Below are 16,935 nucleotides of genomic sequence, written 5' to 3'. Positions count from 1 at the left end.
TTTGGATCCATGACCTTTCAGGGAATTCGTAGTTTTATCTAAATTACCCATCCTGGTCACCGCACGTTGGATCAGGGTCCTAATTAGTCCTGATTGTCTCCACGTCGCCCCGTGGTGGTTTCAGTTATCTTACCCAGAGTCTAGGTGGACCAAGTGATGTACAAGATTGACGCCGTACCTGGCGTAAATACAATTTAAAATTTACACAGTCCCGCGCAGTCCCGCGGCTTAATTTTACGTAATTCCCTAACCTCCGCGTTTCCCTACGCGGTTCGCGCGATTCTCTCTCTCTCTCCGCGTTGCCGCGCGGTTTTACTTGGGCCTCGAACCCACACAGACACTGGGCCTCGAACCCAGGCAGGCTCTGGGCCTTGAACCCAGGCAGACTTACCTCTTCTAACCTATCTTTCCGAGTCGCCGCTTGGTTTGCGTCACCGCGCAATTTCCCTATCTCTATCCCTATTCTAAGTTTGAAAGGTATTCACCAGATTGTCCTGGATCTCGTTCAGACACTACCTGAGAACCAGCGAGTGGCTAAACTTTCCTCAGACTTTTGAAACCGGGGGAAACTGGAGCAGTATTGAAAGTATACTTACTCCAGTGGCCACTTTCCCCTCGTCTCGTCCAAGGCTAGTCTGGCTCTTAATTCGCAAGTTTTCAGCAGTCGTCCATTGAGATCCCACTTCTGACACCAAATGTTGATTTTTGGATTATTTTCCCTCAATCTGGTTCAATGAAATCACTGAGTCGAATACCGATTGTGCTTTAAACAAAGCAAGCTTTTATTTAAAAAGCAAATCCCGATCAGGGACCTTATCAGACAGAAGGAATGCAACTCTGATAGAACGCACTCACTTCCTACGGACAAAGTGACGTGACATTGTAAAGGGACAACGGTTATACATTTTCGGTAAAAGATAACAAGATAGGGCTAGAGTGACATCCTAGTTCAGCCTATCCCTTTTGATCCCTCTTTCCCTTTGTCCACTCATAAGCCGACCTAAGTATGGTCTGATTTTAAACAAAGACCTTCTGTTAATGTTTCAGGTTAATAACATGATTTAATAAGACCTTGAGGTTTTTCTGCAAGCTGTGTGTTTTGTTTCAATATGTGTTAGTGTTGTAACATTTCGCAGTCTCGAGTCTGAGATGTCATGGCTATTCCTCCATGAATTCTTTGTTAGCTTATACTGTCCATATATAATTCCCACGTTCTCAACTTCTCGACTTAAATGTCTGTATACATTTAATATCCATGTTCAGTATGCATTCTCACCACCACTCTGCTCATGTTGATTTGTGCAGTGAGAATCACCGAGGTGCTGGTATCTGCACTGGTGCCTGCAATGCATGTAACCTGTGATGGTACATCCTCCGCAGGTATAAAGTCCTCGAGGAATCTTCATCCTCCCTGGGCAGTGGCTCGGGTTCTTCATGTGATGGCACTGGGGCGAGAAGGAAGAGATAATATTTGGAGATGGTACTTTGTAATTGTTGATATGCCCATGAAGCACTTGATCAGGTGATGATGTTGTGAAGCCCACTGTGGGTGATGTTGCTTTGTGGGAGGTGCAGGTATGAAAGATTAAAGCAGTCGCCCTGCTCCGCCAACCTCTCCATCTCCAATGCTCACAGTGCTTGAGATGCCACGGATCACCAGCGCCTCCTCTTAACAATTTCCTGCAGCCCTCCTCTGGTCCTGGCCCTTTCCCTGGCATTCTGCGCTCTCTTCATCCTGCAGCCCTGTGAGTGGCATCCGATGGATGCACTGCATATGGTGAAGGTGAGAATCACGCAGATGCATAAGGAGTGGGAATGGCATGCCTTTGAGGAACATGGTCACGGTGCCACCTCAGGATGTGTAATGAGAGTGGGTGGAGGTGATTTAGGTCAGATGAGATGAGAATTGCGGTTACTGACAGTGGTGGAGTGAGGAAGAGGGTGATGAACTTGTGAAGGGAGTGAGGATGAGAGGAGGTGTGCGAGGGTGCATTGGAGGATTCGGGTGCAGATAGCCATCGACTGACCTTCCCTGACCTAGTCAAGTCATTGAACCGTTAACAGCACTGAATCCACAACCTCCTGGTCACACTCCTGCTCCTGACTTCTGCTGCCTCCACTCACACCTTGAGCTGTGACAGCAGCTTTCCTTTTCCTGCTGGTGGGAACTAGCCCGTCCCTCCTGGCTCTGACAGCGCCCAGCAGAACATCAGGGGAAGCTTCTGTGAAATGGGGGCATAGCGGCAACCTTCCCACTTTCCGCAGCCTCTCACAGTTCCTCTTCTTCAGTCCTCTGTGTAGAAAGCGCGAACCTCTTCCTCCATTTCCGTGCTGAGCTGAACCTTGGAATTGGCGCCGGGAAATTGCATCACGCGGGTCTGTGTCACTTCCACCGATGCACAGAGAAGATGATGAACCCGGGAGCTATATTCAAATGAGGCCCGGCAGTTAAAATCAGCCAGATTTCCTGGTCTGGCGATGCTGCGGGACAGTCGCTCGTTATATCCCAGATACAAGCGTACTATGCTTCAACAAAGGGGACTACAGTGGGATGAGGGCAGAGTTGGCTAAAGTAGACTGGAAACACAGACTAAACGGTGGCACAATTGAGGAACAGTGGAGGACTTTTAAGGAGCTCTTTCATAGTGCTCAACAAAAATATATTCCAGTGAAAAAGAAGGGCGGTAAGAGAAGGGATAACAAGCCATGGATAACCGAAGAAATAAAGGAGAGTATCAAATCAAAGACCAATGCGTATAAGGTGGCCAAGGTTAGTGGGAAACTAGAAGATTGGGAAAATTTTTAACAACAGCAAAGCATGACTAAAAAACAATAAAGAAAGTAAAGATAGATTATGAAGGTAAACTTGTGCAAAACATAAAAACAGACAGTAAAAGCTTTTACAGATATATAAAACGGAAAAGAGTGACTAAAGTAAATGTTGGTCCCTTAGAAGATGAGAAGGGGGATTTAATAATGGGAAATGTGGAAATGGCTGAGACCTTAAACAATTATTTTGCTTCGGTCTTCACAGTGGAAGACACAAAAACAATGCCAAAAATTGCTGGTCACGGGAATGTGGGAAGGGAGGACCTTGAGACAATCATGATCACTAGGGGGTTAGTGCTGGACAGGCTAATGGGACTCAAGGTAGACAAGTCCCCTGGTCCTGATGAAATGCATCCCAGGGTATTAAAAGAGATGGCGGAATTATAGCAGATACATTCGTTATAATCTACCAAAATTCTCTGGACTCTGGGGAGGTACCAGCGAATTGGAAAGCAGCTAATGTAACGCCTCTGTTTAAAAAAGGGGGCAGACAAAAGCCAGGTAACTATAGGCCGGTTAGTTTAACATCTGTAGTGGGGAAAATGCTTGAAACTATCATTAAGGAAGAAATAGCGGGACATCTAGATAGGAATAGTGCAATCAAGCAGACACAACATGGATTCATGAAGGGGAAATCATGTTTAACTAATTTACTGGAATTCTTTGAGGATATAACGAGCATGTTGGATAGAGGTGTACCGATGGATGTGGTGTATTTAGATTTCCAAAAGGCATTCGATAAGGTGCCACACAAAAGGTTACTGCAGAAGATAGAGGGACGCGGAGTCAGAGGAAATGTATGAGCATGGATATAGAATTGGCTGGCTAACACAAAGCAGAGAGTCGGGATAAATGGGTCTTTTGGGGTTGGAAATCGGTGGTTAGTGGTGTGCCACAGGGATCGGTGCTGGGACCACAACTGTTTACAATATACATAGATGACCTGGAAGAGGGGACAGAGTGTAGTGTAACAAAATTTGCAGATGACACAAAGATTAGTGGGAAAGTGGGTTGGGTGGAGGACACAGAGAGGCTGCAAAGAGATTTGGATAGGTTAAGCGAATGGGCTAAGGTTTGGCAGATGGAATACAATGTCGGAAAGTGTGAGGTCATCCACCTTGGGAAAAAAAAACAGTAAAAGGGAGTATTATTTGAATGGGGAGAAATTACAACATGCTGAGGTGCAGAGGGACCTGGGGGTCCTTGTGCATGAATCCCAAAAAGTTAGTTTGCAGGTGCAGCAGGTAATCAGGAAGGTGAATGGAATGTTGGCCTTCATTGCGAGAGGGATGGAGTACAAAATCAGGGAGGTCCTGCTGCAACTGTATAGGGTATTGGTAAGGCCACACCTGGAGTACTGCGTGCAGTTTTGGGCACTGGCTTTGGAGGGGGTACAGAGATGATTCACTTGGCTGATTCCGGAGATGAGAGAGTTACCTTATGATGATAGATTGAGTAGACTGGGTCTTTACTCCTTGGAGTTCAGAAGGATGATGGGTGATCTTATCGAAACATTTAAAATAATGAAAGGGATAGACAAGATAGAGGCAGAGCGGTTGTTTCCACTGGTGGGGGAGACTAGAACTAGGGGGCACAGCCTCAAAATACGGGGGAGCCAATTTAAAACTGAGTTGAGAAGGAATTTCTTCTCCCAGAGGGTTGTGAATCTGTGGAATTCTCTGCCCAAGGAAGCAGTTGAGGCTAGCTCACTGAATGTATTCAAGTCACAGATAGATAGATTTTTAACCAATAAGGGAATTAAGGGTTACGGGGAGCGGGCGGGTAAGTGGAGCTGAGTCCACGGCCAGATCAGCCATGATCTTATTGAATGGCGGAGCAGGCTCAAGGGGCTAGATGGCCTACTGCTATTCCTAATTCTTATGTTCTTATGTTCTTATGTTCCCGCCCCACGCGCTCTGTTCCCGTCTCTGCGTTAATATCGGGGTCGGTGATTCAGGACATGACACAATCTGAAGCAATCAAATCACAACTCTTTTTAAAAATCCTTTCAGATACAACCAATCAGAACTTCATAACTACAGCACACAGGACACTAGATCCAGCAACAGAAAAGAACGGTAGGTGAACCAATCAAACCACTCAAAATACTTTTGCAAAACATGTTCCCCTGAGCCCTCTGGTTACACACAGGTAAACAACACAAGTTAAAACGTAACTGATAGAAAAATGCAGGAATATTTTAACCTCCCAATAAAATGGCCCACCCCCTGACTAAACTGCTCTGTGATGATTTTCTGCCTGGGGCTTTGTGGTCGGCCTCTAACTGGAGGAAGCTGCACTGCTCCTGGCCGAGCTCGCCCTGTCGCTCACGTGGAGCCCTGTTGATACCCACCCAACACCAGCACACCTTTTGCCCTTCAGGCCTGCCTCCAACCCAATGTTCCACCCCCTCGACCCCTCCCTGCTGTGTGTCAGCCATGGCTCAGGTCAAGTCCCTCTCCAGAGACTTGAGCACAAGAAGCTAGGCTGACACTGTTGGCCAGTACAGTGTGATGTTAAAGAGCTAAGCTCAGGTTATGTTTAAAACAACGAGCTGAAATTCAGGGTCCGTATAAGGCCAGTTACCGCCGTTTTGCGACGGCCACGTGGTGAAATCGAGTGGCCGCCATGTTGCAGTCCATTGGCCACCCCGACCCAAATTCAGCCACAAGCGCGTCATCAAAGCACGCACCGCAGCTATCCCGCACCTCCATTGCAATCTGCCCCAAAGTTACTTTAAAAAATCCACGAGCCGCTGCATGGTGCCCCCGACAGCTTTTTCTGTTGGTGCACCTTGTTCTGCCTGTGTGCAGCACGACAGCGTGGCGGCCCTTCAAGGGGAGGGCCCACTGCCGCGGCCACCATGTTTTTATTTTTGCCGGCCGACTTCCCGATCGGCCGGCCAATTATTGCCCCGGGTTCAGCCGGGCCGGCAACAGGGTCAGTGGCCTGGCCCCTCCCTGGTGGCCCAGTGGACCGATGTTTCTGAATGCTGAATACTCTCACCTTAAGTGAAGGGTAGAGCGGGGTTACACACACGCGTCGTGACCTCATCGCCACTTCCATTTCAAGTTATTACTTTTTGTTGTTCCTCATCTGTTCTGATCATCAGTTATTTACTATTCACAGGTCTAAAGACAAGTCCGGTTCTTATCCAGTCCCCAGAAGTTGTGACGGTGCCCGAGGGTGGGATGGTGAAGTTTCGGTGTACCCTGGAGAGCAGCAATGTGAATGTGGATAAATATACTGTACACTGGTACCTCTCACAGGATAGGAAACACAAAATATTTACTCATTGTGCAGATGGCAGGGTTGACCAATCACACGGTTTCTCTGAGCGGTTCCAGCTCTCCAGAGATGATGCCAGTAACAGCTACATTCTGACCATCAGAGGTATGCAGCGCAGAGACAGCGCTGTCTATATCTGTGGTATTTTGGGGAACAATCTATGGAAATGGAACCCGGCTGAAAGTAACCAGTAAGTACCTTCTATGTTATATTGGTTTTATACCTAATAATGTTATGTACAAGCATCTTGTTTAAATGTTATACAAGCTGTTCCTTTTACAGTAACACTGAGTTTTAACTACAGAATGGAGGGTGAAATCTGGGCCAAACTCAATTTGTTTTTAACAGAACAAATAATTGTGAGCACATGGTGGGACAAAATCTCACACACAGGATTCAACGGTAAAATACATGTTGAGGGAAAAGTGCAGTAATAGGAATAATTTAGAGAGCTCTAAACCATGAAATCGACCCTGATATTAACCCCCTGCCACCCTCTGCCCCCCCCACGCTGTGCGGGAGAGCATCGGAGGGGTGGGTGTTAGTGTTAATTATGGGAAAATTGTCCCCAACATGCCCAAGTCCTCCAGATAGCGCACTCTCTCCTTTCCCTTCCCCCTCCCCCAATCATGCCCTCTCTCTCCCTCCCCTCCCGCACCTCCCCCCACCCGATCATGGTCTCTCTCTCTCTCTCTCCCCCCTCTCCCTCGCCCAATCATGGCCTCTTTCTCTCCCTGCCCGATCGTAGCCTCTCTCTCTCCCCCACCCGATCGTGGCCTCTCTCTCTCCCTGCCCGATCGTAGCCTCTCTCTCTCCCCTGCCCGATTGTAGCCTCTCTCTCTCCCTGCCCGATCGTAGCCTCTCTCTCTCCCTGCCCAATCGTGGCCTCTCTCTCTCCCCTGCCCGATTGTAGCCTCTCTCTCTCCCTGCCCGATCGTAGCCTCTCTCTCTCCCTGCCCAATCGAGGCCTCTCTCTCTCTCCCTGCCCGATTGTAGCCTCTCTCTCTCCCTGCCCGATCGTGGCCTCTCTCTCTCCCCTGCCCAATCGTGGCCTCTCTCTCTCTCCCCCTCGCCCGATCGTGGCCTCTCTCTCTCCCCTGCCCAATCGTGGCCTCTCTCTCTCTCCCCCTCGCCCGATCATGGCCTCTCTCTCTCTCTCCCCACCCAATCGAGCCCTCTCTCTCTCCCCACCTGTTCATGGTCTCTATCTCTCTCCCGCCCAATCATGGCCTTTCTCTCTCTCCCCCCCACCCGATCGTGGTCTCTCTCTCTCTTCCACCCAATCATGGCCTCTCTCTCTCCCTGCCCGATCATGGCCTTTCTCTCTCACCTGCCCAATCGTGGCCTCTCTCTTTCTCCCCGCCTGTTCACTGTCTCTCTCTCTCTCTCTCTCTCCCCCTGCCCATTATACTGTTGTTTAAAAAATGAGAAAGGGATAGACCGAGAATTGCAGGCCTATCAGCCTAAAGTCGGTGGTGGGAGAATTATGGGAAAACATTCTGAGGGCTAGGATAAATCTTCATTTCGAAATTCACAGATTAATCAAGGACAGTCAACATGGATTTTTTGAGGGAAGATAGTGTCTGACTAACTTGACTGAATTTATGTGGAGGTAACAAGGAGGTTTGATGAGGGTAGTGCGTACGATGTAGTATATATGGGTTTTACCAAGGCTTTTGATAAGGTCCCACATGGTAGACTGGTCATGAAGGGTAAAGCCCATGAGATACAGGGCAAAGTGACAAGTTGGATCCAAAATTGGCTTGGAGGAAGGAAGCAAAGGGTAATGGTCGATGGGTGCTTTTGTGTCTGCAAGGCTATTTCCAGTGGGGTTCCACAGGGCTCAGTACAAGTTCCCTTGCTTTTTGTGGTATATATCAATGATTTAGACTTGAATATAGAGGGTATGATTAAGAAGTTTGTAGATGATACTACCATTTTTTGTAAGGTTGATAATGAAGAAGAAAGCTGTAGACTGTAGGAAAGATATCAATGTACTGGTCGCGTGGGCAGAACAGTGGCAAATGGAATTCAATCCGGAGAAGTGTGAGGTAATGCATTTGGGAAGGGCTAACAAGGCAAGGGAATATACAATAAATGGTAGGACAATGAGAAGTGTAGAGGAACAGAGGGACCTTGGAGTGCAGGACAGAGTATAAATTAAGAAATAATGGGGCTTTTAAGAGAGGTACTGCAATAATCGTGGGCAATTTTAATCTTCATATAGATTCAACAAATCAAATTGGCAAAGGTAGCTGTGACAACTAGTTCATAGGGTGTATTCGTGACAGTTTCTTAGAACCATACATTGTAGAACCAACCAGGGAACAAGCTATTTTAGATCTGGTAAGGTGCAATGAGACAGGATTAATTGATTGCCTCACAGTAAAGGATCCTCTCGGGAAGAGTGAGCATAACATGATAAAATTTCACATTCAGTTTGAAACTTGGATCTGAAACTATATCTTAAGCCTAAATAAAGGCAATTACAAAGGTATGAAGTCAGAATTGGTTAATGTGGAGTGGGAAATTAGATTAAAAGGTATGACAGTAGATAAGCAGTGGCACACATTTAAGGAGATATTTCATAATTCTCGACAAAGATATATTCCATTGAGAAAGACTCAATGAGAAGGATGAACCATCCGTGGCTAACTAAGGAAGTTAAGGATGGTTTCAATTTGAAAGAAAAGGCAAATATGTTGCAAAGATTAGTGGTAGGCTAGAAGATTGGCAAAATGTTAGAAACCACCAAAGGATAACTAAAAAATGAATAAAGAAGGAGAAAATAGATTATGAGAGTAAACTAGCAAATAATATAAAAACAGACGGTAAGAGCTTCTACAAGTATATCTCTCTTAGGCGGTCCCTCGTATCGAGGATGACCCACTTCCACACTAAAAAAGGATGAGTTCACAGGTGTTTCAATGAAAGACCTGATATTCCTGGTCCCGAACTACATGTTAAACGTAGAAACATAGAAACATAGAAATTAGGTGCAGGAGCAGGCCATTCGGCCCTTCGAGCCTGCACCGACATTCAACAAGATCATGGCTGATCATTCAACCTCAGTACCCCTTTCCTGCTTTCTCTCCATACCCCTTATTGACCTATGAGGAGAGACTGGATCAACTGGGCTTGTATCCACTGGAGTTTAGAAGAATGAGAGGGGATCTCATAGAAACATATAAAATTCTGACGGGATTGGACAGGTTAGAGGCAGAAAGAATGTTCCCATTGCTGGGGAGTTCCAGAACCAGTCACTCTCTAAGAAGAAGGGGAAAGCCATTTCGGCCGTAAGGGCCATATCTAACTCCCTTTTGAATATATCTAATGAACTGGCCTCAACAGCTTTCTGCGGTCGAGGATTCCACAGGTTAACAATTCTCTGAGTGAAGAAGTTGCTGCCCCAGGGCCCTCGCCTCTGCTGGGCCCCGAACTCATGCCTCTCCTGGGCCTCGATCACATCGCTCCACGATAACTCACCGCTCCTGTGTCCCAAACTCGCCGCTGCTGCTGTACCTGCCCACGTTCCAATCACCGACCTGGACCTTGGTGATGTCCAATCCAGTTGCCCGCTGCACTGCTGTTGCCCTCTTGCACCAGCTCGCACTGCTCCCTGAAGTGGCATGTCACCACGCTGCTCCCAGGGTCGCTCGCTGCTCGCCTTTTATGGCCCCGACCTGCTGCTGGTATTTCCTCGCTGGTCGGGGTCACCACGCCACGTATATAAAAAGGAAGGGAGTAGCTGAAGTAAATATTGGTCCCTTAGAGGGTGATACTGGGGAAATAATAATGGGAAACAAGGAAATGGCAGAGACTTTGAACAAATATTTGTATCTGTCTTTACGGTAGAAGACATGAAAAGCATCCTACTAATAGAAAATCAAGGGCAAAGGGTCGGGAGGAAATAAAAACAATTATCATCACTACAGAAAAAGTAATAGGCAAACTAATGGGACTAAAGACTGACAAGTCCCCTGGACCTGATAGCCTGCATCCTTGGGTCTTAAAAGAAGTGGCTGCAGAGATAGTGGATGCATTGGTTGTAATGTTTCAAAATTCCCTAGATTCTGGAAAGGTCCCAAGGATTGGAAAACTGCAAATGGAACACCCCTCTTCAAGAAAGGAGGGAGACAGATAGCAGGAAATTATAGGTCAGTAAGCCTAACATCTGTCATTGAGAAAATGCTGGAATCTATTATTAAGGAAGTAGTAGCAGGACATTTAGAAAATTGTAATGACTCAAGTCTGTTTACTGTAAACTCACTCAGGTGCAACCTGATCCTTCTTTATTCCAGCCCAAGAGTGCCAGCGTGACAAAGACACCCAGCTTATATACAGGTGACCAAGCACACATGCCACATGTGTACAGCCCAATGACCTCTGACCGCGGCGCCCTCTGGTGTCTGGTGACCCTCAAGTATTAATACATAACAACATTTCCCTTTTAAAATCTTAACAAGTTTTTTTTTTACAAATTAAGATGGTCTGGGGCTTTCCTCTCAAGAGTTGATCGTCTCAGTTCAACTTTGTCTCTGGGCGAGTGTTCTGAGTCCGTTGAGACTGAGGGCTAAGTAGCCGAGCTGATGGGAGTGGTCATGACCACATCAGAGACTGAAGGTTCAGAGTCAGTAATGTCAGCAGAGTCCTCTGATGAGTGAACAATGGTTGGTTGGTCACTGACTGCATCTTCCTCACTCGCTTCCAGTTCATAGCAACATAGAAACATAGAAAATAAGTGCAGGAGTAGGCCATTCGGCCCTTCAAGCCTGCACCGCCATTCAATGAGTTCATGGCTGAACATGAAACTTCAGTACCCCATTCCTGCTTTCTCACCATACCCCTTGATTCCCCTAGTAGTAAGGACTTCATCTAACTCCTTTTTGAATATATTTAGTGAATTGGCCTCAACAACTTTCTGTGGTAGAGAATTCCACAGGTTCACCACTCTCTGGGAGAAGAAATTCCTCCTCGTCTCGGTCCTAAATGGCTTCCCCCTTATCCTTAGACTGTGTCCCCTGGTTCTGGACTTCCCCAACATTGGGAACATTCTTCCTGCATCTAACCTGTCTAACCCCGTCAGAATTTTAAACGTTTCTATGAGGTCCCCTCTCATTCTTCTGAACTCCAGTGAATACAAGCCCAGTTGATCCAGTCTTTCTTGATAGGTCAGTCCCGCCATCCCGGGAATCAGTCTGGTGAACCTTCGCTGCACTCCCTCAATAGCAAGAATGTTCTTCCTCAGGTTAGGAGACCAAAACTGTACACAATACTCCAGGTGTGGCCTCACCAAGGCCCTGTACAATTGTAGCAACACCTCCCTGCCCCTGTACTCAAATCCCCTCGCTATGAAGGCCAACATGCCATTTGCTTTCTTAACAGCCTGCTGTACCTGCATGCCAACCTTCAATGACTGATGTACCATGACACCCAGGTCTCTTTGCACCTCCCCTTTTCCTAATCTGTCACCATTCAGATAATAGTCTGTCTCTCTGTTTTTACCACCAAAGTGGATAACCTCACATTTATCAACATCATATTTCATCTGCCATGCATTTGCCCACTCACCTAACCTATCCAAGTCGCTCTGCAGCCTCATAGCATCCTCCTCGCAGCTCACACTGCCACCCAACTTAGTGTCATCCGCAAATTTGGAGATACTACATTTAATCCCCTCGTCTAAATCATTAATGTACAATGTAAACAGCTGGGGCCCAAGCACAGAACCTTGTGGTACCTCACTAGTCACTGCCTGCCATTCTGAACAGTCCCCATTTACTCCTACTCTTTGCTTCCTGTCTGACAACCAGTTCTCAATCCATGTCAGCACACTACCCCGAATCCCATGTGCTTTAACTTTGCACATTAATCTCTTGTGTGGGACCTTGTCGAACGCCTTCTGAAAGTCCAAATATACCACATCAACTGGTTCTCCCTTGTCCACTCTACTGGAAACATCCTCAAAAAATTCCAGAAGATTTGTCAAGCATGATTTCCCTTTCACAAATCCATGCTGACTTGGACCTATCATATTACCTCTTTCCAAATGCACTGCTATGACATCCTTAATAATTGATTCCATCATTTTACCCACTACCGATGTCAGGCTGACCGGTCTATAATTCTCTGTTTTCTCTCTCCCTCCTTTTTTAAAAAGTGGGGTGACATTGGCTACCCTCCACTCCATAGTAACTGATCCAGAGTCAATGGAATGTTGGAAAATGACTGTCAATGCATCCACTATTTCCAAGGCCACCTCCTTAAGTACTCTGGGATGCAGTCCATCAGGCCCTGGGGATTTATCGGCCTTCAATCCCATCAATATCCCCAACACAGTTTCCCGACTAATAAGGATTTCCATCAGTTCTTCCTCCTTACTAGACCCTCCGACCCCTTTTATATCCGGAAGGTTGTTTGTGTCCTCCTCAGTGAATACCGAACCAAAGTACTTGTTCAATTGGTCCGCCATTTCTTTGTTCCCCGTTATGACTTCCCCTGATTCTGACTGCAGGGGACCTACGTTTGTCTTTACTAACCTTTTTCTCTTTGCATATCTATAGAAACTTTTGCAATCCGTCTTAATGTTCCCTGCAAGCTTCTTCTCGTACTCCATTTTCCCTGCCCTAATCAAACCCTTTGTCCTCCTCTGCTGAGTTCTAAATTTCTCCCAGTCCCCGGGTTCAGTGCTATTTCTGGCCAATTTGTATGCCACTTCCTTGGCTTTAATGCTATCCCTGATTTCCCTTGATAGCCACGGTTGAGCCACCTTCCCTTTTTTATTTTTACGCCAGACAGGAATGTACAATTGTTGTAGTTCATCCATGCGGTCTCTAAATGTCTGCCATTGCCCATCCACAGTCAACCCCTTCAGTATCATTCGCCAATCTATCCTAGCCAACTCACGCCTCATACCTTCAAAGTTACCCTTCTTTAAGTTCTGGACCATGGTCTCTGAATTAACTCTTTCATTCGCCATCCTAATGCAGAATACCACCATATTATGGTCACTCTTCCCCAAGGGGCCTCGCACAACGAGATTGCTAATTAATCCTCTCTCATTACACAACACCCAGTCTAAGATGGCCTCCCCCCTAGTTGGTTCCTCGACATATTGGTCTAGAAAACCATCCCTTATGCACTCCAGGAAATCCTCCTCCACCGTATTGCTTCCAGTTTGGTTAGCCCAATCTATGTGCATATTACAGTCACCCATTATAACTGCTGCACCTTTATTGCACGCACCCCTAATTTCATGTTTGATGCCCTCCCCAACATCACTACTACTGTTTGGAGGTCTGTACACAACTCCCACTAACGTTTTTTGCCCTTTGGTATTCTGCAGCTCTACCCATATAGATTCCACATCATCCAAGCTAATGTCCTTCCGAACTATTGCCTTAATTTGCTCCTTAACCATCAATGCTACCCCACCTCCTTTTCCTTTTATTCTATCTTTCCTGAATGTTGAATACCCCTGGATGTTGAGTTCCCAGCCCTGATCATCCTGGAGCCACGTCTCCGTAATCCCAATCACATCATATTTGTTAACATCTATTTGCACAGTTAATTCATCCACCTTATTGCGGATACTCCTTGCATTAAGACACAAAGCCTTCAGGCTTGTTTTTTTTAACACCCTTTGTCCTTTTAGAATTTTGCTGTACAGTGGCCCTTTTTGTTCTTTGCCTTGGGTTTCTCTGCCCTCCACTTTTCCTTTCTGTCTTTTGCTTTTGCCTCCTTTTTGTTTCCCTCTGTCTCCCTGCATTGGTTCCCATCCCCCTGCCATATTAGTTTAAATCCTCCCCAACAGCACTAGCAAACACTCCCCCTAGGACATTGGTTCCGGTCCTGCCCAGGTGCAGACCGTCCGGTTTGTACTGGTCCCACCTCCCCCAGAACCGGTTCCAATGCCCCAGGAATTTGAATCCCTCCCTGCTGCACCACTGCTCAAGCCACGTATTCATCTGCGCTATCCTGCGATTCCTACTCTGACTATCACGTGGCACTGGTAGCAATCCCGAGATTACTACTTTTGAGGTCCTACTTTTTAATTTAGCTCCGAGCTCCTTAACTTCGTTTCGTAGGACCTCATCCGTGTGCCGCAGTTTAACCTGGTCAAGGTGTTTCCTGCATGTTTGCCCATTCTTGAGCATGACAATAAACACTCTGTTATCCTCCTTGGCTGTAACAGTGCTGGCGATCCACTTTGGACCTTGACCATAGTTCAGTACATAAACCGGATCGTTGACCGAGATGTCACGTGACATGGCAACACGATCATGACACCATTGCTGACTTTGACGTCTGTTTTCAACATGATCATTCAAATCAGGATGAAGAAAAAGCCTGGTCTTGAGATTTCTCTTCATCAGTAGTTCAGCAGGAGGAACCCCAGTAAGTGTATGAAGTCTTGACCTGTAACTGAGCAATATACATGGCAACCATCTCTGCAGTGAGCCCTGAGTTACATGTTTCATACTTTGCTTGATCATTTGAATGGCACGCTCTGCTTGACCATTAGAAGCAGGCTTGAAGGAGCTGATCTCACATGTCTGATGTCATTGAGTTTCATGAACTCCTGGAACTCAAGACTTGAGAAGCAAGATCCATTGTCGCTCACAACAATGTCAGGCAAACCATGAGTAGCAAACATGATACGAAGGCTCTCAATGTTAGCTGTAGACGTGCTGGAAGACGAAATAACAACTTAGAATATGCATCTACTACGACAAGAAATATCTTTCCTAGGAACGGACTTCAGTAAACTCTCCACAGTCCTCTGAAATATGGCTGCAACTGAACAAATCCCAAAAGGACACCTGTTGTAGACGAACAGTCCTTTATGGGTGTTGATGCAGGTGAGTTTCTTCGAAGTGGTGACAAGTTCCTGGGTCATATAGGCCGATGTCAGATCCAGTTTCGTGGACGACTTTCCACCAGCTAGCATGGCGAACAGGTCATCAGCCCTCGGTAATGGATACTGATCCTGTTTTGAAAATCGGTTAATCGTAACCTTGTTGTCTCCACAAATCCTGACAATGCCATCACTCTTCAACACAGGAACAATGGGACTGGCCCACTCGTTAAACTTGACCGGTGATATGATCCCTTCATGCTGGAGTCTGTCAAGCTCGATTTCAACCTTCTCCCTCATCATGTACGGAACAGACCGAGCTTTGTGATAGGCAGGCCTTGCATTCGAGTCCAGGTGAATCTGTAAAATTACCAATGCCCGGTTCAAACAAAGAAGGAAACTTTTTCAATTCTTGAGCACACTAAGTATCATCTACCCAGGACAACATCTTGACATCATTCCAATTCAGCTTGATTTTCTCGAGTGAATTCCTGCCGAACAGCGTTGGATAATGACCTGGGATGATCCATAATGGTAGCTCGTGAACCACACCATCATATGACACCTCGATTGCTGCATTGCCGAGCACAGGTATGAGTTCCTTAGTGCAAGTACACAACCTGGCATTGACTGGACTCAGCTTTGGTTTCGCAGCCTTAGTGTCCCACAGCTTGTCGAATGTCCTTTGGCTCATTATCGACTGGCTCACACCCGTGTCCAGCTCCATTGATACACGCACGCCATGCAGCTTCACATTAACCACTATTCGGCTGGCTCTTGCTCAGGAACGAATACAGTCCATTCACTTCCTCCTCGGGTTGTGTATCCGGGCCATCACTGAACTGATCCTCATCCACCACGTGGTGAGCCGCACCATGCTTGCTCCGTTGTGGACACATCCTGTGAAGGTGCCCCACTTTTAAACATCCATTGCATAAACCGACACTGATGAGGCCGATAATTGTCCCCACATCACCAACAGGGTGAAATCTGGATCGAACCAGTTGGCGGACTCTGAGCAGCGGCAGGTTTCGGGGAAGCAATTCTGCCTGAAGACAACGCCCTCTTGTGTACAGTACTTGCCATGGAACTCCAACTCGTCGATATCTGCCTCAAATTCTCATCTGTTGTCATGCATACCTGGGCAGTCGCGATGGCCTTTTTCAAATCCAGCGTATCTGCAGGCAACAGCTTCCTGAGCATCGCATCATGGCTGATGCCTATCACTGAGACATCACGCCGCATGTCTTAGAAACATAGAAAGTAGGTGCAGGAGTAGGCCATTCGGCCCTTCGAGCCTGCACCCCCATTCAATATGATCATGGCTGATCATGCAACTTCAGTACCCCATTCCTGCTTTCTCTCCATACTCCTTGATTCCTTTAGTCGTAAGGGCCACATTTAACTCCCATTTGAATATATCTGACGAACTGGCCTCAACTACTGCGGTAGAGAATTCCACAGGTTCACAATTCTCTGAGTGAAGAAGTTTCCTTCATGTTCGTCCAAAATGGCTTACCCCTCATCCTTAGACTGTGACCCTGGTTCTGGACTTCCCCAACATCGGGAACATTCTTCCAGCATCTAACCTGTCCAATCCCATCAGAGTTTTATCTGCTTCTCTGAGATCCCCACTCATTCTTCTAAATTCCAGTGAATATAAGCCTAGTTGATCCAGTCTTTCTTCATATGTCAGTCCTGCCATTCCGGGAATCAGTCTGGTGAACCTTCGCTGCATTCCCTCAGTGGCAAGGGTGCCCTTCCTCATATTAGGAGACCAAAACTGCACACAATACTCAAGGTGTGGTCTGAAGTAAGACTTCCCTGCTCCTATACTCAAATACCCTCATTATGAAGGCCAGCATGCCATTTGATTTCTTTACTGCCTGCTGTACCTGCATGCCTACCTTCAATGACTGATGTACCACGACACCCAGGTCTCGATGCAACTCCCCTTTTAC

The 16,935-nt window shown here is 46.7% G+C and overlaps 1 long non-coding RNA gene and 1 pseudogene across 1 annotated transcript in view; one reads left to right on the top strand and one right to left on the bottom strand.

Moving 5' to 3' along the window:
- Positions 1-16,935, bottom strand: part of LOC139245695 (uncharacterized) — a 369,717-nt gene that overhangs the window by 232,215 nt on the left and 120,567 nt on the right. The window lies entirely within an intron of this gene.
- The window catches only part of LOC139245686 (cell adhesion molecule CEACAM2-like), a 142,534-nt pseudogene that overhangs the window by 15,785 nt on the left and 109,814 nt on the right, over positions 1-16,935 (top strand).

This window comes from Pristiophorus japonicus, unplaced genomic scaffold (genome assembly GCF_044704955.1).
Source record: "Pristiophorus japonicus isolate sPriJap1 unplaced genomic scaffold, sPriJap1.hap1 HAP1_SCAFFOLD_231, whole genome shotgun sequence".
NCBI classification, from domain to species: domain Eukaryota; kingdom Metazoa; phylum Chordata; class Chondrichthyes; family Pristiophoridae; genus Pristiophorus; species Pristiophorus japonicus.
This window is presented reverse-complemented; position numbering and strand designations above follow the sequence as displayed.